Source organism: Mesocricetus auratus, unplaced genomic scaffold, assembly GCF_017639785.1.
Source record: "Mesocricetus auratus isolate SY011 unplaced genomic scaffold, BCM_Maur_2.0 Super-Scaffold_100008, whole genome shotgun sequence".
NCBI lineage: Eukaryota > Metazoa > Chordata > Mammalia > Rodentia > Cricetidae > Mesocricetus > Mesocricetus auratus.
In genome coordinates, this window is record NW_024429192.1 from 59,337,839 (window position 1) to 59,361,134 (window position 23,296).

The following is a 23,296-nucleotide window of genomic DNA, read 5'->3' on the forward strand; positions in this document are numbered from 1 at the left end:
TGTTGTGTCTCCCCAGGAAAAGTTTAGGCACACAACAGAGGTTAGCCTCAGGGTCATCTCACAAAGTTGCCTACTTAGAGCTGATCTGTGCAAGTTTAAAATGTGTTACATTCACTTATGCTGTAGAATGTTTGTTTAATGATGCAAAGATGTGTTACCTTCTTTTATGTTGCATTTGTTTAATCTGTGAAGCTGTGTTACTTTGCCTGTCTAAAACACCTGATTGGTCTAATAAAGAGCAAGTGTCCAGGGGCTGGAGAGATGGCTCAGAGGTTAAGAGTACTGACTGCTCTTCCAAAGGTCCTGAGTTCAATTCCCAGCAACCACATAGTGGCTCACAACCATCTGTAATTAGACCTGGTGCTTTCTTCTGGCCAGCAGGCATACATGCAGGCAGAACAATGTATACATAATAAATAAATAAACAAATAAATAAGAGCAAGTGTCCAATAGCTAGGTAGGAGAGAGTAATAGGTGGGGCTGCCAGGCAGAGAGAATAAATAGAAATCTAGGCTCAGGAGAAAGAGGAGGGGAGTGAGAAAAGGAGGGGAGGAGCACGCCAGGGGCCAGCCACTCAGTCACACAAGCAGCCACGGAGGAAGAAGGACACGTGGGATATAGAATAGAGAGAGATAAAGATGCCTAGAGGCAAAAGCTAGACTAGACGGGATAAGTTAAGAAAAGCTGGTTAGAGACAAGCAAAGCTAAGGCTGGGCATTCATAAAGAAGGATAAGTCTCCATGTGTTCATTTGGGATCTGGGAGGTGGGCCCCCAAAGAGAAAAAAAAACAAGCGAACAAGCAAACAAAAACTACAGTTCTACATGTCTCCAGTGGTTTGGGATGCGCATGAGCAGAATGTAGGCGTGAATGCCAAGCAAACAAACCACCTTCTCAGGGTGGCTGCGCCTGCCTCTCGCTTCCACAAGTCAGGGCTGTAGCAGGAACCGGGATGTTCCTGATGTGTCACTGGGGACAGGCGGCTCACATGGCTGCTGCCTCAGGTGAGAGGCTCAGGGGGTGAGCAAGAGATGGTGAGCAGAACAACAGATGTCACCTTCATCTCCTTCCATAGTTACTAGGGCAAGAGGGGACACAGGCCCAGACAGAACTATGCATCCGTGTGGACTATGTGACTGTTGCACACGCCAGATTTGTTAGAAGTCACCACTCAGTTCTAATATCAGTTTACACACACATTGGAAGAACTAGGTTTTCTTGTCCCTCTGACACTGTCATAGCCTGAAATAAAAAATCTAACAATGAGAGACTGTAAATGCTTTCTTTTGTCTAGGGGAGTTGGAAAGTGGGAATAAAAGCGTATCTTACACAGTCATCATTTAAATAGATGGTCATGTAATTGCCAGGTCAGGGACTATCTATCCCAGGAGGAAGCTGGCTGGGTTTCCAGCTTGTGACTGACATAGGGCTCAACTCCTTGATTTGAACTGATGTTTTCTCTCTCTCTTTTCTTTCTTATTTTTTTAGTGAAAAGGCAAGCCCCTTGTACACAGTCTTTCTAAACTTTTAGGGCACTCTATTGTGAAGTCTCATGGTCCCTGTGAGGACACACTAGGGGCACCCCTGAACCAGTAATCCTGGGCTGTAAAGAGGATCTGGGGAGCTGATCAAAGGCCATCTGCTGGTTTATGGCCTCTCCTTCAAGGCCCTTTCCCTTCTCCCTGACAGGTTTATAGAAGTCTTTCTTCTCAGCTTCATCTGGATCAAAGACTGGGAGGCAAGGGTCTCTTCAACCCCCACTTGTCATGGAAGGAAGGAATCACCCCTGAATTAAAATCTGAAGTAAAGTGGGCTCACCTACCTCCCTGCGGGGAGGGCAAAGGAAAAGACCAAAGTCTTTCTGGGTCACCAAAGGACAAGGGCAGGGGTTAAATTCTGGAGTGACCTTTCTCTTGCGTTTGCAGAGTTCCCCCCTGCTGTCTTCCCCGAGCTGTCCCCCTCCTTCTGCCCCTCCCTCTCATCACCAGCATTCAGACAGAAAGTCTCTGATCTTTTGTATACAGTGTCAGTTAACATCTACCAGCTGCTGCAAGTATGTTTGTTTGTTTATAAACCTCCCCATCTATCCCAGCCCTTCTCTGTCCTAGCCATGAGAAGGCTAAGCTGCAGTCCCCACTGTCTGGGATGTTGGAAGCTTCCACTAGACCCCAAGAGTGAAGCGTCACAGATCTGACGAGGTGGGCAGGAGTGGCAGGATTCAGGGCATGTCTGGGTTCACTCATTAACTCTGTCACTGCTGTCCCCACCTCCCTTCTCTTGGCACAGCAGGATTTAGGTTAGAGTAGGGTACATCAAGTTTCCTGACGCCTGGAGCTGCCTTATCCCTGGGATGCTCTGGGTGCACCTCCGATGGGGAATAAGCGGGAGCAGAAGAGGCCACGAAGAGCCCCTGGCACAGGGAATTCTGGGACCGGTTCACTGACCCACACTCAGGCCAACTCAGCACAGCAGATTCTGATTCTCATGGTAAAGTGTGTCCACAGAGGCAGAACACGCAGGTTCCCCAAGTCATGAAATCTCACTGGAAGGAACTTGGAGCCCACCTAAGACATGCCCTACCATGGTTTAGAAGAATCTAAGAAAAGAAAGTCAGACCCTGTATCCTGGAGTCACTTCCCAAGCAAGGAGGCCTGTGTGAGGTTCAGTGGCCATCCTGTAATCTCAGCTACTCAAGAAGGCTAAAGTCAGTAAGAGAGTCTTGAGTCTGGGGCCAGTCAGACTACATAATGAGATTCTGTCTCCACACAGACAAACAAACACTGACAGTAGTTAAATAAGAACAAAAACCAGGTGCTGGAGCAGGTGCCAGCAGTTTTGAGTGCTGTTCTGAGTGCCGCTGCGGGGAACTCTGAGGGGAGCACGAGCACACTGTAATATTGAAGAACACTGCCAATGTTTCGAAGGCCTGGAAGGCAAGAAGGAAGTCATACTGGAGAGAAACCCCATGACCGTTTTCAGTTTAGTCTTTTGTGAGGAGACAAAGGGAACTTGCAGCCATGAAGGTGTGTCTGAATGGGATGGTATTCTGCTTCCCTGATGCCTGCAAAACCCTCAGAAGCCCTGAGCGATGCTGACTCCAGATGACATCCAGGTTGTCAGGAAATCCTGAGACTTAAGCACAAGTCACTCCAAGGCTGAGGCAATCAGGCATTCACAGAGAGCTGTGGAGTATGGAGGGACTTCCAGGGGGAGAGCTTTGGGTGGGAAAGCAGAGGATCTGATGACCAGAGGGCAATGCTCAGGGTGTATCTGAGGACACACTGGCTCCTGCTGGCTCTCTGTATCCCTCACCTTGGGTCAGCCTCCTGAAAGTCTTCTGCTTTGTCCTTTTTTGCACTATATAGCTGTCAGTGAGAGCACCCTGCAGGCCTCCACTTTTCCATCCCCATGCTGACCTTGAAACTCCTGAGTCCGCACCCTGTCAGTCCCTGAGACCTGCCTGCCTGATAGGAACAAGGATATTTAATCTAAAGAGACTTTTCTATCTCTCCCATGGCTAACAACTAGTGAAACAGTGTACCCCATGAAATTCTAATCTCCCCCGGGGAATCTCATTGTGGGAAAATCTCCAGATAAGAATATCTCTGCTGAGGAAACATTTACTCCTTCTCTGACCTCCTTGCAGGAGAGACAGGAGCTGAGGTCGGGGGAGGGTTTTAAAGAGGGAAAAATTCATTATATGACTTCCTTAGATTACTTAGTTTTGTATATCTTATGCCTTCTGTCTAAACCTGTTAGGATCCCAAGGATGGATTAGTTACCCTACATTCATATCACTGTTCCAAATTAGTCAAACTGAATAAATAACATGTTTTCAGTTTTCATTAAGAAAAAAGAATGAAAACTAAAGACAATAGGCTGGGGATAGGACTTACCTGGTAGAGCGCTCGCCTAACACAGGAAGCCTTGGGTCTGACCTGGAGCACCACGTACAGGGGGCATGGTGGCACATGCCTGTAGTTCCAGCACTCAGAAGGGAGGCAGAAAAATTGAAAGTTCAAGACTATCTTTGATACACAGGAGTTTGAAGCAAGCTAAGCCTGTGCTACAGCATAAGACCCTGTTTCAAAGGGGGAAAAAAGAGAACAAAAGGAAGAAAAGAATGTGCCTACTCTACAGGGCAGCCTTACGGAGCTCATGGTGGACTTTAACTCCTAGAGGCTTTGTTCCCTCTGGGACTCATAGCTTAACGTGGACTTGATGGGGTTTAACAATAGATTTGGAGAGTTGCTTTGGGGAAGCTGCATCCCAGGCATAGAGCTCCAAACTACAAGGTTTAGAGCCACATAGCGGCTCCACCCCACATCTGCCTGTACATCCTGGCCCTATGTGTGTCTCCATCCCCAGTGCCCCAGCTTCTACAAGAGCCTCTGCTTTCCTGGCATCTAGCTCCTCTCTGCTCTCCCTCCTCTGCACATCCTCCTGGGCCCTGTCTGGAATGCATGCCACCCTCTTCTTCCAGCTCAGGCTCTCAGGCTGGTTTCCAGTCCCACCCCTTCCTCCCATAGGCCTTATCACCGGGTCTGCACTCTGGTGCTTTGAAAAGGCTGCAGACTGGTAGTGTGGCCCCACCCTAGGACTGCTTACCCAGGTTTGCATTCTAAGATGACGGTCGATCCTGTGCCGCACAGGGCTGTGTTCTTAACTCGTATTTCTTGAAGGGTGTTCCCATGACCTACAACATCAACAGTACCCAGATATTTGTCAGAAAAGCAAACGTTCGGACTCCATCCCTAGGTCTATTGAGCTAGAAACTCTAGAAGGGTCCTCGAGTCCTCTATATGAGTCTAGGACACATTCAAGTGTACAGTGTACCCACACGGTCCCTGTCCTCTCACAGGACCAGACTTGTGGACACCCACTTGTGGAATAACGCTCTTTGAGGCTCTCCTGGGATTCCCGATTTTACCAAGGCCAATGGGGCCTTTGATCCGGGTCACAGGACAGCAGAGGTAATGGGCAGCAGATGTAATGACACTATGTGGGACCTGCACTCTCCTTGCCTCACCATCCAGGGCAGTCTCGGTGCTCACTGGACACGTCGTTCTGGTGGATCCCCAATGTGTGGGATGTCAGACAGACTCAGAGTGGCCACAGGGTAAGGGAGCTACCGCTAGACTGAGCAGGGGCTTGTGACAGTCATAGTCCTCCCTTGAGCCCTCAAGATAACTAAAACAGGACAGAAGCCTGGCAGCTCTGCCTTTGCTTAGCAACTGTTTTCTCTGCCTCAAATAACCTGCTCATCGCTGCACAGTGATCACTCAAGGAACCAAAGACCCTGCTGAACCTGCCTTATTCCCTTCAAAGCTGATGGCCAAAGGTCAGAGCAATGGAGGCATCCTACTGTCAGCTGTTAGAGAGTGATTGGAGGTCTCAAGTTATTGTCTGAAACCTGCAGTTACCTTGGATTCCAGGAACAGCAGAATCTGTACCTAGACGGAGGCCCTTATCTGTTGGGGGAGGTTCTGTCTCACAAGCCACTCCCATGTAACCACACAGAGGCATAATATTAATTACAAATGCTCAGTCAATAGCTCAGGCTTGTTACTAGCTAACTCTTATATTTTCAGTTAACCCATATTTTTGTTTACGCTTTGCCACGTGACTTGGTACCTTCCCTCAGTACAGCATGTCCATCTTGCTTCTTCCTGTGTCTGCTGGTGACTCCTCTCTCTCTGCCCTTTTCCTTCCCAGCATTCTCTGTTTGGCCCTCTGATGGGGGAGGTCCTTCTGTATGCTGTGAATATATGTTTCTCTTATTGGTTGGTGAATAAGGCTGTTTCAGCCAATGGACAGGCAGGAGGTAGCCAGGCAAGAAGTATAGGTAGGGTTGCCAGACTAGGAGAAGGCTGGGAAGAGGGATGTAGAGAGTGAGTGACTGGGAGACGCCATGTAGCTACCAGGAGGATAGGATGCCTGGGCATTCTCTGGTAAGATAAGGCCATATAGAAATACATAGATTAATAGTTATGAGCCAGTAAGAAGCCTAAGCCATCAGCTAAACAGTTTATAATTAATATAAGCCTTGGTGTGTTTATTTGGGACTAAACATCTGTGGGATCCAGTGGGCAGAAACTCTGTTTTCAGCTCTCCCCCTAACTTTATTCTGTCCAGCTACTGGCCACTCAGCTTCTTTATTAAGCCAACCACAGTGACATATACTCACACAGTGTAAAGAAATATCCCATACCTACCCATGATGGTGAAACTGTACCCTAAGGCGTTAGCGGTCATCTCCTATGAACCAGTTTGTTCCTTCAAACACCATGGGCTTCTCCATACCACCTTCAAGACCTGGCCTGAGACCATGATAGATGGCCTGACCAGGGACTGTTTGAATAAGTATATATCTGGGCTCTTGCCACCTTCCTCTATTTAAACCTAAAGCTTGCCAGTGCCACAAAACTAGTCTTGAGCATGGCGGGGTGTCACTGGTCCAATAGACATTGTTTAATGTCCCCTCTCTGCTTTCCACTGTTGCTTATGTCTTTAAAGGGTGGCCAGGCCTGGCCTGTTGGGACTGTATTCTAGAACTCTAGTGGCAGAAGATAACCACATGAAGCTACACTTTTCCCAAGCACCAGGCCTTGCCTTGTTCACACCACTGGAGGTGGTACTTTAAGAAATGAAAATGGTCAAGGGACATTACTTGTGTCTGACTCCCAGTATTAGCCAGTCACTCTGCCTGGGAATTGTGATCCAGAAGAAAAGGGGCACAGAGATAGTAAGGGTTGCTTTCTCTCTCAGCCTTCTTTTGCATGGTGAGGTGGAGGTTAGAGAATGTTGCCCTGATACACATGTGTCAAAATGTTAAATAAAAACAAGTGAATAAATTCCATGCTGGAATGTTCTGTTCAGAACAAAATAAATACGACTGTCTGAATTGCCATTTTAGTGATTCTACATACAAAGTAAATATTCAAGTATTTGCACTGAAAAGCGTCATTGCATGCCAGAAGAAAAGATAAATTCATGATAGCAATTCAAGGTATTTTTCTTTACCTAGAACAGCAAATGCAAGATTAAACACACACACACACACACACACACACACACACACACACACACACACACACACACACTACACGCACACTGAGAAGTCACAGAGCCTGCCAGAGAAATGAAAACAAATCTTTTGTTTAATGCCTCTGACAGCACTTTTGTCTTGCTTATTTAAGCAAGGACCCTCTGCATCTGAATTCTGCACCAGATCCATCACATGACATAGCTCCCTCTGCCCCGTCATGTCTGGCATCCATACCAGGCTACCTCTGCAGACGGCAGGAAGCAACGTTTCATACGCTTGGAGCGCAGGCGAAAACTGAGCCTGTTTCACACAGCCTTGAACAGTGGCCGTGCGAATCTGGAAGCCCGCAGTGGGGAGGAACAGACGGCCCCATTTGCTTCCACTCTGACGTTCCTTCGTTCTCCTCTTTCTCGTTTTCTTTTTATTATTGTTGCATGCTGGGGTTGAACCTGCCACGCACACGTGCAGCTTTGTGGAGATGCTTCTCACCTTCCCTTCCACGCATTACCATCTTTGGGTTCTGGCAATCAAATTCAGGTCACCCACCCTCCCTGACCCCTGTTCTTTTACAAAGAATCAAAAGGGTCTGTTGAGTTATTTACTTTTAGTTTCCTTCCAGCCTTTGAAGCCTCAACTTTTGGGTGGGCCCTCACTGACCCCTGACTTTCTTAAGAGTTGAGGATGACAGGCAGAGTCGGGAATAATGAAAGTTCAAGGCGAGCACAGGCTACATGACGGCAAGACTTGCTTTTTCAAGTTGATGACATTCTTTGTACGCATCTTGATTATGTGCCCCTCCCTCCATCGTTGTGTGTTTCCCCTTAAGATATGTGATAATCAGCAAGAAGGCTATTTTCTTTCTTTTTTGGATTAGCCCTTTTTTTTCTTCCTCATCAAGATCATTTGCAATTTTAGGTTCTGGGTTCTATTTTTAGGGCTATCCCATTTTGGACCTACTCCCTTTCCAGAGCTTTTCACTACGGCTGCGTCTATTCTGAACCTTGGGAAGTGTTTCCTCGGTCTATAAGTCTGAAGATTCCCACCCTGCTCAGATTGGCTGGCAGGCTGTCATTTGCACACCGCAGGAGGTCTCTGCGGTCAGTAATGCCTGGACTCACATTGCCCTTTGCTCTTACCCCTTCCTTCCAACGGATGGAAATTTCAACTGGGCCACTCAGGTCTTGACTAAATTAAAAGTTTAAAGATGTACGAGACTTAGAGATTTCCACGGGTTTATTTTTTAAGAAGTCAACATTTGCCAAGCTTCCTTCCCAAAGGTATCTGTGACAATAACACCCATGCACTCCTAACATCTCACTGCATGATTTCTCACTACCATCTCTCCCCTCCAAAGGTACGAGCTGTGTCCCACCTCTTGAAAGTAGATAGGTCTGGGCTCTGGCAGAGGGATGCTGGGTGACTTCCGAGGCACAAAGGCGAAGCTTCTACCCAGCTGCCTCTAAGGCTCTCACTCTTGGAACCCAGCAGCAATCCTGGGAGGGAGAGCTAACTGGGTCATGAGGAGAAATCACATGGAGAAGGCACACGGAGGCTCTGGATGGCAGCCCAGGTGGAGTTCTAGCCAACGGCCAGCAATAATACCCAGGTTCACAAGTGAAGGTACTCGCACCCAGCCCCAACCCCTCTCAGCTTGGCATCTTTTTAATTGAGGTCTGGAACATCGTGGGGCTGAGCTGAGCCATCTCCATTTTGCCCTATCTAAATACCTGGCTCTCAGAAACCATGAGCAAGAATACAGTGATTGTTGAGCTTCTTAAGCTACAGAGTGTTGGGGGTGGTTTGTAATGCAGCAGTGGAAAAACTCACACAGTAATTAAAAACACATTAACCGGGAAGTAGAGATGAAGACCAATTAAGAATGCATCATCTCCACCCTTCTTCCGGCAGATTAGTACACATTTCCCTCCACTCCAGAGAGTTATCTCACAGGTGGAAAGAAAGTCAGGATTGCTTGCATCCCCAGGCCCCGGGCTGAAATTGGAGCCTTTCTCCTAAATCATATTTTTGTGTGAAATTTAATCTCAGCTATTAAGGGAATTATATGACCCCCGCTTGGTTTACTGTGTGATTTCAAGAAAGAACAAAATTAAAACATCTCTCACATACTGCTCTAGCTGATTAACATACACAGTTCTAGCAAAGGACAGTCCCCCTGCTGGAAAATGGTCCCTCCTATTCCAGTGCTTGACTCAGAGATCGTTTGCAGCAGAAACTCTGTCAAGCTGACTTGAGCAAAATGAAAATTGGTTAGAAACGGAGGGGATTTGGTGCATCTCAAAGGAAGAAGCAAGGCACATGGAATGACACCAGAGGCTTCTAACCGAGGAAGCAAGCGACTGCTCGCTCTGTCTCCTTCTCTGGTCTTATTTCCAAGTCTCTATGGGTCTCCATCTCTCCCCTCCCCCATCCCAGTCACTTGTGATCTTGAGCACATTCAAAATCCTTCCTTCCTTCAATTTTCTCTCATGAAGTTGGGACAAAGATAATAACAGCACTTATGTCCCTCAGAGGACTGTTGTGATATTGAGTTCAGATGTAAAGGTCTCTGGATGGTGCCCGATGTGTTGACAGGTTTGCTTGCGTTGTTCTCTTGCTTTGCTGACTTAACCATACTTTAGTTTCGGTGTCCTAACCCTTGCTGATTTCATTTGTGCAGCTATACAAAATACTTTCTTTAGATCGGGCAAGTTCATTGATAATAGAAATTCACCGCTCACAATTCTAGAGCCTAGGAAGTACAAGATGAAGACACAGGTAGATTTTCTGTCTGGTGAGAGTTCATTATGTTCAAGATGGAGTCTTGTTGCTGTGACTTCACATGGTGGGTAGAAGACAGAAAAAAAAAAAAGGAAGAATGTTGTGTCCCCACAGAACAGAAGAGCTGGAAGGGCAAACAAAACCTTTTGTAGGACTTACTAATTTAAGCCATGAAGATGCAGTACTCATGACATAATCACTTCTCAAAGACTCCCCCTTTAGATTATTTATTTATATAATGTGTATGAGTGTTTTGTCCAAATGTATATACGTACATCACATATATTCCTGGTGTCCTAGGATGTCAGAGGAGGGTGGCTTCCTGGAATTGAGGTTGTGGGTAGCTGTGAGCCATCATGCAGGTGGTGGGAATCAAATTCAGATCCTCTGGAAGAGCAACAGGTGCTCTAACCACTGATCATCTCTCTAGTCCTGAGACCCTCCTTCTTAAGCCCATCACATTTGACGCAAGTTACAATATTTGAATTTTGGAGGAACATACTCATTTAAGCTGTTGGAACCCAATTTTCTTCCTGGGAGAGATAATTTTATTGGACCAAATATCTGTCTGTGGTCCAGTCAGCTATGGCAGAAGGTCAGGGCGTAGGGTGATGATTAGATTCTGTAGAAGCAGAGATGGATTGGTTTTCAGTAGAGGGCTTACGTATCAGTACTCCCATGCGGGTTACCACCCACGTCCCACGTGGTGGTCCCTGCACTTTCAATGTTGGCTTTAGCACCATGCCTAGCAATAAATATACTGGGCCAAGTGTCATGAAGATGCCTTCCTTGGCTAACATGTACTCGTCTCCTTCTACAACACCATCTCTCCTCCTTTTGCCGGCACCTGGTGCTCTAGACCCCAGAGAGGCCAAAATAGAAGTCTTCAGTGCTGCAAAGTGAGTATTACAAATGCTTACCTAGATGTACCCCTGGGAGAGTAGTCATTGGGAATTTTCCATCTCACAGAGAAAACAGGAAATAAGAGGCATTTCCTCTCTGTGTAGTTTGAAAGAAAATGGTCCCCAATGGAAGTGGCACTATTAGGAGGTGTGGCCTTGTTGGATAGGTGTGGCCTTGTTGGAGGAAGTGTGTCACTGTGGAGGTGGGCTTTGAGGTCTCTTTTGCTCAAGCTTTGCTTAGTGTGGCAGTCTACTTCCTGTTGCCTGCATATCAACATGTAGCAGCTACCTCTCCAGCACTATGTCTACCTGCATGATGCCATATTCTGCCGTGATGATAATGGACTGAACTTCTGAACTCTAAGCCACCACAATGAGATGTTTTCTTTTTAGGAGTTGCTGTGTTCAATGTGTCTCTTTGAAGCAAAAAAAAAAAAAACCCTAATTAAGACACTCTCCCTCCCATCTGGTATTGTGAAGTTAATCTAGTGATTTACATATGTGTACTTGCAGAAACTTGAGAAACAATATTAAATTTATTGATCTCACCACAGAGAAAAGGAACATGAAACAACTCTGAACAAGAAGCTAACTGGTTTAACTAAAGGATGATGAGGCTGAAGGAAATACTGTTCTTTCATATATATTATTTCATTTTCTTTTTGATTTGGTCACTTGGGGTGCAATACATTGAAATGGGGTGGTTTTGAACACTACTCTTCAGAAATACTTGAGTGTCATGCACAAGCCTGTATCTCTTAAAATCATGGGGCAGTGTTAACAGTGCAAGTTAGTTGTCCTCCCATGGGAAGAGTTGGCTGCAACTTCCCACTTGGTACCAGGCCAGCCTCCAAACTGGCATGAGAAACCTTTCCCCTGGCCTTATTTTGTTGACCATCACTCTTCCTGTAAAATCTCAGAAACTGTAGGTTATGGTTCATATTCTTGGTGGTTTAGTGCGTCATCATTAGACTGGCTTTCTGAGTGTCTGAGCAAGGCTCTTGAGCATTGTGTAATTTTAAGAGGATCCTTTCGGAGAAAACCAGAGGTTGTTTTGAGGGGGAAATGACCCATGACTGAGTATTAGCCCTGTTAAGCAATATACAAGAAAGGCAATAGAATGTCCAGTGTGATAAAAGACAGGATTGCTCAGACCTAATGACGCCTGTTTCTGCAGCCTGCCCCCATTTCCTGTGCCCTGATTAATCCTTCAGTGAATTGACGGCTTCTCTCACTTCTCCTCGTGGAAACGGCTCTGTGTTCATGGTTGTCTCACTTATTTGCAATTTGCGGACGATTGCTTTCCCTCCGTCTACTTCAAGCTCAAGTAGACAGAACTACCTTAATGCAACCTAATAGGACCTTAAGATAAAACAAGTCTGGATGTTATTAAGTTACTGCTAAAAACTTAATAAACTGTAGACGGCAGAAATAATACATCTAAATGCTTTAAGGCATGTATTAATACAACATACTGTAGTATCTACAGGCTTGCTTACACTCAGTGCAGAAGCCCACAGGAAGTATCATCATTTATCGCTAACCCCCACAACCCGGGACTTCAAAAAATGGCAACCCCACTTCTCTTTAGCCTTTGTCTTATTTTGGGGTTTAGCACAGAGTTCACCACTCTGTTTAGTCTCTGTTTATGAGGTAGGGTCTCCTGTAAGTCAGGCTAGCCTCAAACTCACTAAGTACCTGAGGGTGACCTTGAACTCCTGATCTTCCTGCCTAGAGTGCTGGAATAGCCGGCATCACCACATCCAGTTAATGTTGTGCGAGGCACAGAGCAAGCATGCTTCCATCTGAGCTACTACTTCCCCAGCACCGCTGCTCTGAGACTCCAGTAACTCTCCTCTATTCTTACTCACCAGTTACATTCTCTACAGAATACAGAAAAGCCTTTCCAGCTCTCTTTTACATCTGCAGGTTCAAGGTTTAGAACAAAAGCTAGCGCATAGTAGGCACTCCATAAGTGACATTAGTGGACATTCAAGTTCCTGGGACTCACAGTCTCTCAAACTGGCTCCTAACTAGTGTGCCACCTGCTTTCTGAAGTCCTTTTTAATGTGTGACCCTTCTGGCTCTCCTGAACATGTTCTTTGCTTGGGCTGATACAGGTAGCTGCTAACGAGATCATCTGGGCGAAGGGTTTGCTGGGAAAGTGGGAGGCAACCTCCGGGAACTGTTCCATTTTCCAAAGACATTCCCCTGATTGCCCTGGCTAGTTTTTCTTTGTTTGTTTGTTTGTTTTGTCAACCTGGCCCAAGCTCAAGTTATTTGGGGAGAGGGAACTTCAACTGAAAAAAAAATGCCTCTATCAGGTTGGTCTCTGGGCAAGTCTGCAGTGCATTTTCTTGGTTTCCGACTGATATGGCAGGGGCCAGCCCACTGTGGGTGGTGCCACTGCCCTGGCCAGCAGGGCACAACGAAGGTCTAGCCCACGGGAACCTGGAATGATGGGACAAGAGGCAGGAGAAATTGACAACAAGACAACATGGCTGATCAAGCTGCAAGATTTTATTTCCCTTAGGCGTGTTATACAGTGGTTAACACAGGTAGGGTGGAGTAATCAAAGGAGAGGGGTCGTTGTTGGCAAGGTGAAAGTGTTGAAGAAGGAGGGGATATTAGGTGGTCTAATTGTGGAATGCTTCCTTTTTGCCATCAGCTATTCCAGTGAGCCCAAGTTCTACTCTTTTGAAGGCTGGGGAGGGAAAGAGGGTTGAGAGGGACTAAAGGTAGCTATTCTTTTAACATGATGTGCTGTTCTTAAAAAAGACTGACAACATTTACAAGAGGTCCTAAATAACAATGATCACTCCCGACATGCCACCCTTGGTCCTGGACTGTATAAGAAAGCAGGCTGAGCACAGCACGAGGAGCAAGCCAGTGAGCAGCTCAGCTCCGTGGTTCAGCTTTAGTTCCTGCCTCCGGGTTCCTGCCTGGAGCTCCTGCCCTGGCTTCTGTTGAGGACAGACTGTCACGTGGAGGTGGAAGCCACATAAACCCTCTCCTTCCCAGGTTGCTTTGGGTCATGGTGTTTATCATAGCCATAGAGAACAGACTAAAACACCCACTTTGACAAACTATGAGAAAATCAAGTTTTGCTACAGACAAAACTGCTCAAAACATTCCAGCAAATACCCAGAACCAGTCATGGTGGATGGTGAGCAGTTAGAGCCACAGTTAACAGCAGGGTATAGAGAAGAGCTGTTCTGGACTAGCGTGTTTCAACAGCCTGGCTTTGAACCTTAGACATCTTAGTTATCTGTTACTGGTCACTGTCATGGTTACCAGGTCTTCTTGCCTACATCCCATCTCCTCTACTACCTCCCTTGGCTTCTAATGCTCCACTCTATCTCACAGCATTTATAGGCCCACCTGCAGCTCAGTTGCCTGTTTGAACTTATCATCACTCATGGAATGATCATTTCTTGGGGCAGAGACCTTGTCTCATTTTTTTTTTTTGTTCTCTCTCCACCCAACATAGTGACTTCTCTTTGTAGTTGAATTAAAACATGTATGGCTGGCTTTTATGTCTTTCTAAGCAGCTGCCTTAGTTAGGGTTTCTATTGCTGTGGAGAGACACCATGACCACAGCAACTCTTATAAAGGAAGACATTCACTTGTGGTGGCTGCCTTATAGTTTATAGGTTTAGTCCATTATTGTCATGGTGGGAATAATGGCAGCATGCAGGCAGACATCGTGCTGGAGAAGGAGCTGAGAGATTTTACATCTTGACTCAGAGACAACAAGAAGCAGTCTGTCTCACTGGGTATGGCTTGAGCATATATGAGACCTCAAAGCCCGCCCCTACAGTGACACACTTCCTCCAACATGGCCACACCTATTCCAACAAGGCCACACCTCCTAATAGTGCCACTCCCTTTGGGAGGCCATGTGCTTATTTAGAGAAAAGCCATTGAGCTGTCAAATGTAATTACTAAATATAATGGAGATACTTGTAGGGATGGTAAGCAGTGTTTTGGGGTCCTGATTTTGAGATTGTTCAAGAGCTCTCATATCGAAAGCCAAGCCTGAGGACCCAAATCATTATTTCTTCTATAGAAAAGATGCCTGATTTCCCATGGTGCTCGGGCCAATGATGTCACTACCTAAAGGAAGATGATGGAGAGGTGAGGAGTATCTCCCTCTCTTTCTTCCCCCATGGGCACCTAGAAAAAGGATTAAAACTATGGGAAGGAAATCATCACACTGCGTGTCCATAGGACCACTCCTCCAGTGTGAGTTTCTGGTGGGTGGGGGAAGCTAAGTGGCATCAGAGCAAGCCAGAAGCAAGAATTTTATACATACCTTCCATCATCTGATGGCTCTCCACAAGCTTGCAGTCTCTATCAGGACAGGAGGTGGCCATGCTTTAAAAGATAAGTGGTCCCTGAGATAGAGAAGCAGGGAGAAGACCTGCTGGTATCCTAGGCATTCTATACCCCCCACCGGGTGCTATGTAGGGGTCTCAGGTTCTAGGAAGCCCCTTGGGAAACACAGATGGCAGCGAAGGTGCAAACTAGTGGGCTTGGCATAGGGACTCCACAGTGATGGATAGAGTGGCCTTACCATGAAGAGAAATGAAGTTGAGACTGGGGTTTGGGAGCCAGCAAGGAGGTCCCTGGATCCTGCTTGAATTCAAAGTCCACTGTGGAAAACAGAAAACAGCCATCAGTCCTTGAAGGCCTGCACAGGAGTTCTCATGCACACAGCCACCATCTTGGACTGGAGCAGGATGAGAGGAGAGAAAAGGACTCTGAATGCTGGCCCCAGTGAGCCTCTCTAACCCAGAAGTGACTGAACTCCTGGTGAATACTGTTGTGATTTGAGCATGGCATGGCATTCTTGTTTTTCAGGCCCAGACTCCAGACTCTTGTGATACTCTCTTGAAGGCTATGGAGCCTTTAGGATGTGGGTCCCTGATGGCAGGAGTAAAATCAGGAGAGGTGAGCGTTGATTGAAGGTTAAATTTGCCCCTGGTTCTATCATGGTCTTGGCCTCCAGTCTGCATCTTTAAGAGGAGTCTCTGCTACACTCTTGATGCCCTGAATTTTACTATAATTTCTGCACATGGTGAGTCAAAACTCCTATGAATTGTGATCCAAATAACCATTCTTCCCTTACATTGTTTCTGCAAGGCATCAGTCACCGAGATGCAAGCATAACTAATACAGCCATGAAGGGGATGCTGTCTTTACTCTTGTTTCACAAGAGAGTGGGACTTACAAGAAAGTCTGGCTCAGTTGCAGCACCACTACCCCCCAAGTGCCTCTCTGAGCACTTGTATATAAATTATATGCAACTGAATTATACATATTTTCAAGGTGCACATATTTATTTGCTTTCTTATCTAGAGTTTCCTTAAACTATGTTCTAACTACCAATGACAAAAAAATGTGGGATATCTTTAGAGTGTTTTGTAATTATTTTAAATTGTTATCTTTGGGACTGGGAGATGATTACAGTGCCAGAGCTTGCTGCACAAGCCTGATTTCAGATCCTTGGAACCCAGGTGGGTAGGTATGGCAGTCTGCCTGTAACTCCCCAGAGAAGGTTGATTGGTGATCCTAGCTGTATCAGTGAGCTCTGAGTTTGATTAAGAGACCCTGATTCAATGAAAAGGTAAAGAGTGATGGTGGATCATTTCTGATATTAACCTTGGACCTACACTTGTACATAGTCACATACTACACTATTGTTGGCTTTTTCTTTGAGCTGCCAACCAGCTCCCAAATAAAGACATGGAGACTTATTATTAATTATGAATGCTCGGCCTTAACTTAAGCTTGTCCCACTAGCTTATTTAACTTAATTTAACCTGTTTCTCTTCATCTACGTTTTGCCTCTGGGATTTTCACCTTCCTTTCATTCTGTATGTCCTACTTTCCTGCTTCAGAGCCTGGCTAGTTGGTCTCTGGTATCTCCTTAGCATCTTTTTCTTTCTTCCCCCAGTCTAAATTTCTCCTCCTCCTTATGCTTCCTGCCCAGAAGTTCTGCCTATACCTTCTCCTCCCTCACTGCTGGCCATTAAGCTTTTTATTAGACCAATCAGGTGCAGTCAAGGTCAGGCATCTTTACATAATTAAACAAATGCAACACATCTTTGCATAAACAAATATTCCACAGCACTACACACACAGCCATATACCACACACACACACATACACACACACACACACACACACACACACACACACACACACACACAGGAAAATGGAGGGTAAAGGAAGTATCTAACAAATGCATATGACTCCACAGCTGAGACAGTCCTTCAGCACGTACCGGTGTACTGGGAAACGAGCGCATCTGTCTACCTGGCTTGTGCAAAGTGTCCTCATATGTACTATGCTACATCCCTTCAGGGCTGTTTTCCAGCACCATGCCATTCCCTGTGAGCTGCAGCAAGATGGGAGAACAAAAGGAAGACCAAAGGGCGTGGGAAAGGAGACTGCTCAGATAAAAGGGCAGCTTGGTAAATATGCCTATTCATCACTATACCGACCTCCGCCTCCATCCTATTGATTTTCCTGTTCTGCTGTGTGTGCCTCTATGTCTAAAGCAGCGAGTGTACTCGTGAATCATTTCCAGTGGGTGACTTTCAGTCAAACTTCCTGTTACCTCATTCTGCCCTCTGTACCCCATTTTTCTAGCACTGAGTGTGCTGTAGAGAATGACTGTCTGTAGCTCTCTAGCCATTTTTATCTGTAACCCCCCCAGACTGTGAGCCTTGGCTTGGCCTTGACAAGATACTTGTCTCCGCATCCTTGAGCTGTTTCCTTCACGGGGAATGAGAAAGGGATATATGAATGAGATCAGACAGAGGTGGTGCCCGTAGCTTTTACAACACTGTAGATGTGATCACGGAAAGGTTAAAAGGACTAGCAGTCTGCTGTTGAAGAGATTCATTGGTATCTGTCTGCTAGCCTAGGAAGCAGGTCTAGGGCAACCTAGAGATGCTGAGACAGGCTGGGATCTTGCAAAACTGAGGGCTCAGCCCAGAATTACTCCTGATCAAGAGGAGCCCCAAGAATGAAGGACAAAGCAAGAGGGATCAAAGCATGAGTCGCTTCCACCTAACTGATAAAACTTGGGGAGGGCTGCGAGCATGAAGGAAGGATGGTGGAGGCAGAGGCGGAGATCCTGTGAGTCTAGAAGGAAAGTGGTCATGTTCAGGAGGGTCAGGGCGTTGGTGAGAATCCCTTGAGAGAAAAGTATCGAGAATGGACTCGGGGAGTAGCAGACAGGGTGAAGATCCTCCCCTGGAAGTTTCCTTAGCTTAGACCAGCTCTTCTAGTGACAGGGGAATTGAGGAAAGAATTGAACTGAGGTAACCACCCTCTTCAATCTGGGGCCTTGGAGAGCCTCAAACGTAGAATGCAGTTCTAAAAAGCCAGCAGTGGTCTCAGAGGGCTCCTGTGCACTCTTGTGAGTGTGTACACATGCACACACAGTGCACACACACACACCCCTCCCAAGAAACACAAGAACTCACACAATACCAAGGGCAGGGCAAGTGTGTTGCTGACAAAGAGATTCTCATTCAAGAGTTCTGTTGCACAGCCTCTGAAGAGGGAGAAATGCATGTCCTTTGGGAAATGTGTTTATTTTAATCAATCAATTAATGGAAGAAAGTACCAGGCCTAATGTGAAAACTTACTTAAGAGGCTTCTTGTTGTCTGGGACCACCAGTCTCATTCTCAAACTCTTTGTGAGTTTTTGACACCATCATCAGAGACGGTACAGAGCACAGATTAAGCCTTCAGGAGCAAAAGAGAACATGCAAGGCAGCTAGGAGACAGTGGATGTGCTGGCAAAGGAACCAAAGGAGTACACAGGGGGCACAGCTACCTGGGGAGGCGAGGTGCAGGCCACCCAGCGTCTCCAGGTTGGGCATGGGGTGGGGGAAGCAGGCTGGGAACCTCACGGTAACATGGATGCATGGGAACCTCACAGTAACATGGATGCATGGGAACCTCACGGTAACATGGATGCATCGGTAAAGAGGCTGGGAACCTCATGGTAACATGGATGCATGGGAACCTCACGGTAACATGGATGCATGGGAACCTCACGGTAACATGGATGCATGGGAACCTCACGGTAACATGGATGCATGGGAACCTCACGGTAACATGGATGCATCGGTAAAGAGGCTGGGAACCTCATGGTAACATGGATGCATGGGAACCTCATGGTAACATGGATGCATGGGAACCTCACGGTAACATGGATGCATGGGAACCTCACGGTAACATGGATGCATGGGAACCTCACAGTAACATGGATGCATGGGAACCTCATGGTAACATGGATGCATGGGAACCTCATGGTAACATGGATGCATGGGAACCTCACGGTAGCATGGATGCATCGGCAAAGCCACATTGCTGGGAGGAAGGGAGAGAATCGGAATGTACTAAGGGGACACAATCTTTTACAGAAAGATAAAAACACACTGCAGGAAAATACAACCATATGCTTTGCAGGAAATGTAGAAAAAGATAACCATTCACTGTGTGATCGCTCAGGAAAGTGGGGAAGGAGAATGAGTGAGGCGTGTGGAGAAAAAAGCAAATGGATAAAGAATACAACTTCAGAGACAGAAGGGGTCCAAAAGCACGGTGTGGGGGTGGCACTCAGGTCCTGAGAGTCAAGAAAAGGTCCAATGAGATTAATGCTCTGGGCTCTGCTCCTGCTTCCTTGAGCCCTCTGACCATCCAGGGAAGAAATCTGTACCTGCCTGATGAGTGAGCATGGTGGGTGAGGGGCCAGAGGGCTCGGATGCCTCTCGGATCCATGCTTTCCCAGGGAATTTGGTTTGGAACTTCAGGGATTTGAGGGGATGGTTAGGAGCGCAGTACACAGAGCCATAGAAGCAATCAAAAAGGGAAGGATGTAGGGGGTGGAAGGGGGAGGGAAGAAGAGGGGAGGAGAGGAGTACACTGGAGAACAGCTACCTGGGAAGGTGAGGTGCAGGTCACCCAGAGTGGCACCACAGTTGGGCATGAGGCGGGGAGAAGCAGGCTGGGAACATCACAGTAACATGATGCATTAGAAAAGTCATATTGCTGGGAGGAAGAGGGAGAATGGGAATGAACGAGGGGAGGGGAAGAGAGGGGAGAGGGGGAGAGGGGAGAGGATGAGAGGGGAGAGGAGGAGAGGGGAGAGGATGAGAGGGGAGAGGAGGAGAGGGAGAGGAGGAGAGGGAGAGGAGGAGAGGGGAGGGAGAGAAAGCTACTATCCATAGAAAGGACACCAGCCAAGGCTAAGGAACCTTCTCATGCAGAAAGAAATGTCATCCTCTGAGAAAGGAGGTGACTCCCCAGCAAGCTCTCATTGCCAGTTTGCAGATAAATGAACTGACACTCAGAGAGGTTACACAATTTGTCCAAGATCATACAACTACTAACAGTCAGACAAAGATTTAATTCTAAATGTTATCACGTGTTGGTAGTGCATATGTGAAATCCCAGCACTCGGGAGGCTGGGACACTAGTATTGTCACAGGTTTGAAGCCAGCCTGGGCTACATATTGAGAGCCAGGACACCCAGGAGTGCATGCATGGCAAGACAACCCTGAACTCACCACTGTGTGTGTGCATCTGCGCACCACATGTGCAGTGCCTGAGGAGGCCGTAAGAGGGCGTCGAATCCCTTGAAACTGGAGTTACAGACATTTGTGAGCCACCACGTGTGCTAAGAATTGAACCTGGGACCTCTGGAACAACAACAGCCAGTGCTCTTAATCACTAAGCCATTGGTCTGAAAGTAGTTTTAAAAAACACTTTGAAAAGTGTGTGTGTGTGTGTGTGTGTGCGTATGCGTGTGTGTGTGTGTGTGTGCATGTACCCACACGCATGTGTAGGCGTGTGTACCACAGACTGCAAGTGGAGAGCAGAGGACAATTCTCCAGGGTTGATTTTCTCTTCCGTGTAGATCTCCGGGATGGAGTAGAACCCATGTCTGCAGGTGTCCTATGCACTGAGGTATCCCACAGACCTCTTAACTGACATTTTTAATGCCAGGATCAGTCTGGGTGCCACATATGCACATTTACTGTCCATCCTCCCCCCAGCAATAATTGTATAGTGAAACAAGTTCTTCTGTTGAGAATGCCACTGCGGGGGGCTTTGGGCACGGGGTGGGGGGGCTGTAGCCGGCACTGCCACAGGGTTCCTTGTGTAAAACTAAGTATTGGACAGGAGGGGATGGGAGAGGTGTTGAAGGGTGGGGAGAATGGGATCGTTTCTCAGCGTGTAATGTGACTTCAGAAATGGCCGCTGAAGACGGGCCTGCCTGGAGAAACGCTCTGCCGTAGACATGGCCTCGACGGCAGTTTCGTCAGACAGAAGACCAAGAGAAGCAACAGAGCATCATCCAGCTGTTCTGATGTGCTGACTCTGCTCAAAGCGCCTCTGGTGGGACCCACCTTGGTAGCGGGGCCCACAGCGTCTCAAGGCTGGAGGGCACTGAGGGGTCAGCAGAAAGGCCTGCAGGCTGCACAAGGTCATCTCCACTGACTCAGAGACTCGTGGAGGGAGGGGGCATGTCATATCAATGCTTCCCTCAGACCTGGATCCTTCCCATTCTTCCTCTGGCGGTGTTTCTGTTCTTTCTGGGCAATAATTGGTTCTCAGAAGAAGATGAGGGGCAGAAAGGCCAGGAGGAGACCCTTCCTGGAGCTGAAGCATATTCTGTGTCTCTCACCCTCCCACGCTTCAAAAATCCTGGTCAGCTTATTCTGCAAAGAGAGATCCCCCCCTCCCCACCGCCCTCGCTTCCGCCCCCAGGCAAGCACCACAGGGCGTCCCACAGCAGGAGGACCAAGCTCATCTACTAAGGCAGAAACATCCTAGAACACAAAAGAGGCTGCACACCCTCCCTTAAATCTTCGGGAGATTTAATCACAGTCATTAAGAGGGCTTGTTCCCTTTGGAGTGCCTTTGCCTCAGTGATTCAGGAGAAGAGGGGCATAGAATTAATCCTTCCACCAGGCAGATGTTCCCCACTGGCACACAGAGGGGGTGAGATAACTACTGGCCCACACCGTTTACACAACCACTGTTCACTGACCCCTGAAGGCTGTCCGCAGTCTTCTTTCTGGAGTTTCGGAGTTTGGTTGGAAAGCTAAATTCAAATATTCCTGGGAGGGATAGCTAGATATTGAGACATTTTAATTGTTTTCTAGCTTCCTTTCCTCTTTAACAGAAGGGAATGAGATTCAGACGACTAAGGCAGGGGAGAAAGAAAGAAGGAAGAAGGTTCCCCCGAGTGAAGGGAAGGGAGGAATCTAGGGAGAGGCTGGGGCACAGAAGGCAGACCCAGCCTGCCTCATGCCTGACCTGGAGCAGCAGGTCCTTGGGTGAAGCCCCAACACTACCTGGGATCCAGTTAGACTTGGACATGCTATGACTCCATCCCAGACTCAATCAGCCAGAAGCTCCAGGGGTGGGCCCAGAAGTCGGTTTTAACAAGCCCCAAAGGTGGCCGTGGCACTGGAGACAGCTGGCTTTCAGCCTGTCAGCTGACGGGCATCACTTGACCAGGCTCCCTTCTCTCATTTGCCCCTCAGTCCTTGGTTCTTTAGGAAGGAGTCATGAGAAGCCACCGTGGGATGTGGCTTAGGAGAGTAACCTGCAAGCTGGTAGCTCCGGCGGCAGTGGGATTCTGACACAGACAGGGCTGCCGTTGGCCAGAGTGACAAAAAAACAACTTGGGATTGGAGCAGGGTGAGTTGATAATGAAGTTCCCCGGGGGGCCTGTGAGCATCTGAGATGTTCAAGAAACACTGGGCTGAATGGGAAGACAGAAACACAGAGGCAGAAGCCTGCCAAAGAGGGTTAAGTGTTGTTAACATGTTTCGGTTTATCCAGTAAGCATACACAGACCATGACTCAACGATCCCACGTGGAGTTTATTGGTAGACAGGGAAGGAAAAGGGGGGTGAGAGGTAACCAACCCATGCAGAGCAGAGAGAGAGATAAGATATGAGAGAGAGAGAGAGAGAGAGAGAGAGAGAGAGAGAGAGAGAGAGGGAGGGAGGGAGGGAGGGAGGGAGGGAGGGAGGGGGAGGGAGGGAGGGAAGGAGGGAGAGACGGAGAGTCAGAGAGACAGAGAGAGATGAGAGTAAAAGAGGGTAAAAGAGTAAGAGAGTAAGAGAGTGTAAGCAGGCAGGGGTCAGTCCTTTAAAGGGGTCCTTTGCACCTGCGTGGTTCTCACAGAACTCTGGACTGGCCAGAGTGCTGCCTGAGTGCATCCTGCCAGGTAACAGGGCAGGCCAGCATAACGCCTGAACCTTTCATTCCCACCTTTATTTATGATTAAAAACAGATGGGGGTGTTAGACGTGGCAGGTTCAGGATCAAGGACGTTGAATTCTTAAGACTGCTTCCTGCTGACCTGGGGGCATCGAACATCTTTGGGGGAACCTGAGAAAGTTGGGGTGTTGCCACGCTGGTTGTTCTATTGTAGTCCAGGCTGTATGGGACTGTCTGGTGCCTCTGTAGATCTGGCAAGATGTTAGCAGAGAAGAGAACAAAGTTAGGTTTAAATTTTTCTTTCTT

General features: G+C 47.4%; 1 long non-coding RNA gene across 1 annotated transcript; it reads left to right on the forward strand.

The window, feature by feature from the left end:
• Positions 1-14,671: 14,671 nt before the first annotated feature.
• Positions 14,672-22,725, forward strand: LOC121141970. The gene is made up of 4 exons (XR_005878957.1): positions 14,672-14,864; positions 15,591-15,680; positions 17,097-17,206; positions 21,006-22,725. It is a non-coding gene; the product is annotated as an uncharacterized LOC121141970 (long non-coding RNA).
• The last annotated feature ends 571 nt before the right edge of the window (positions 22,726-23,296 follow it).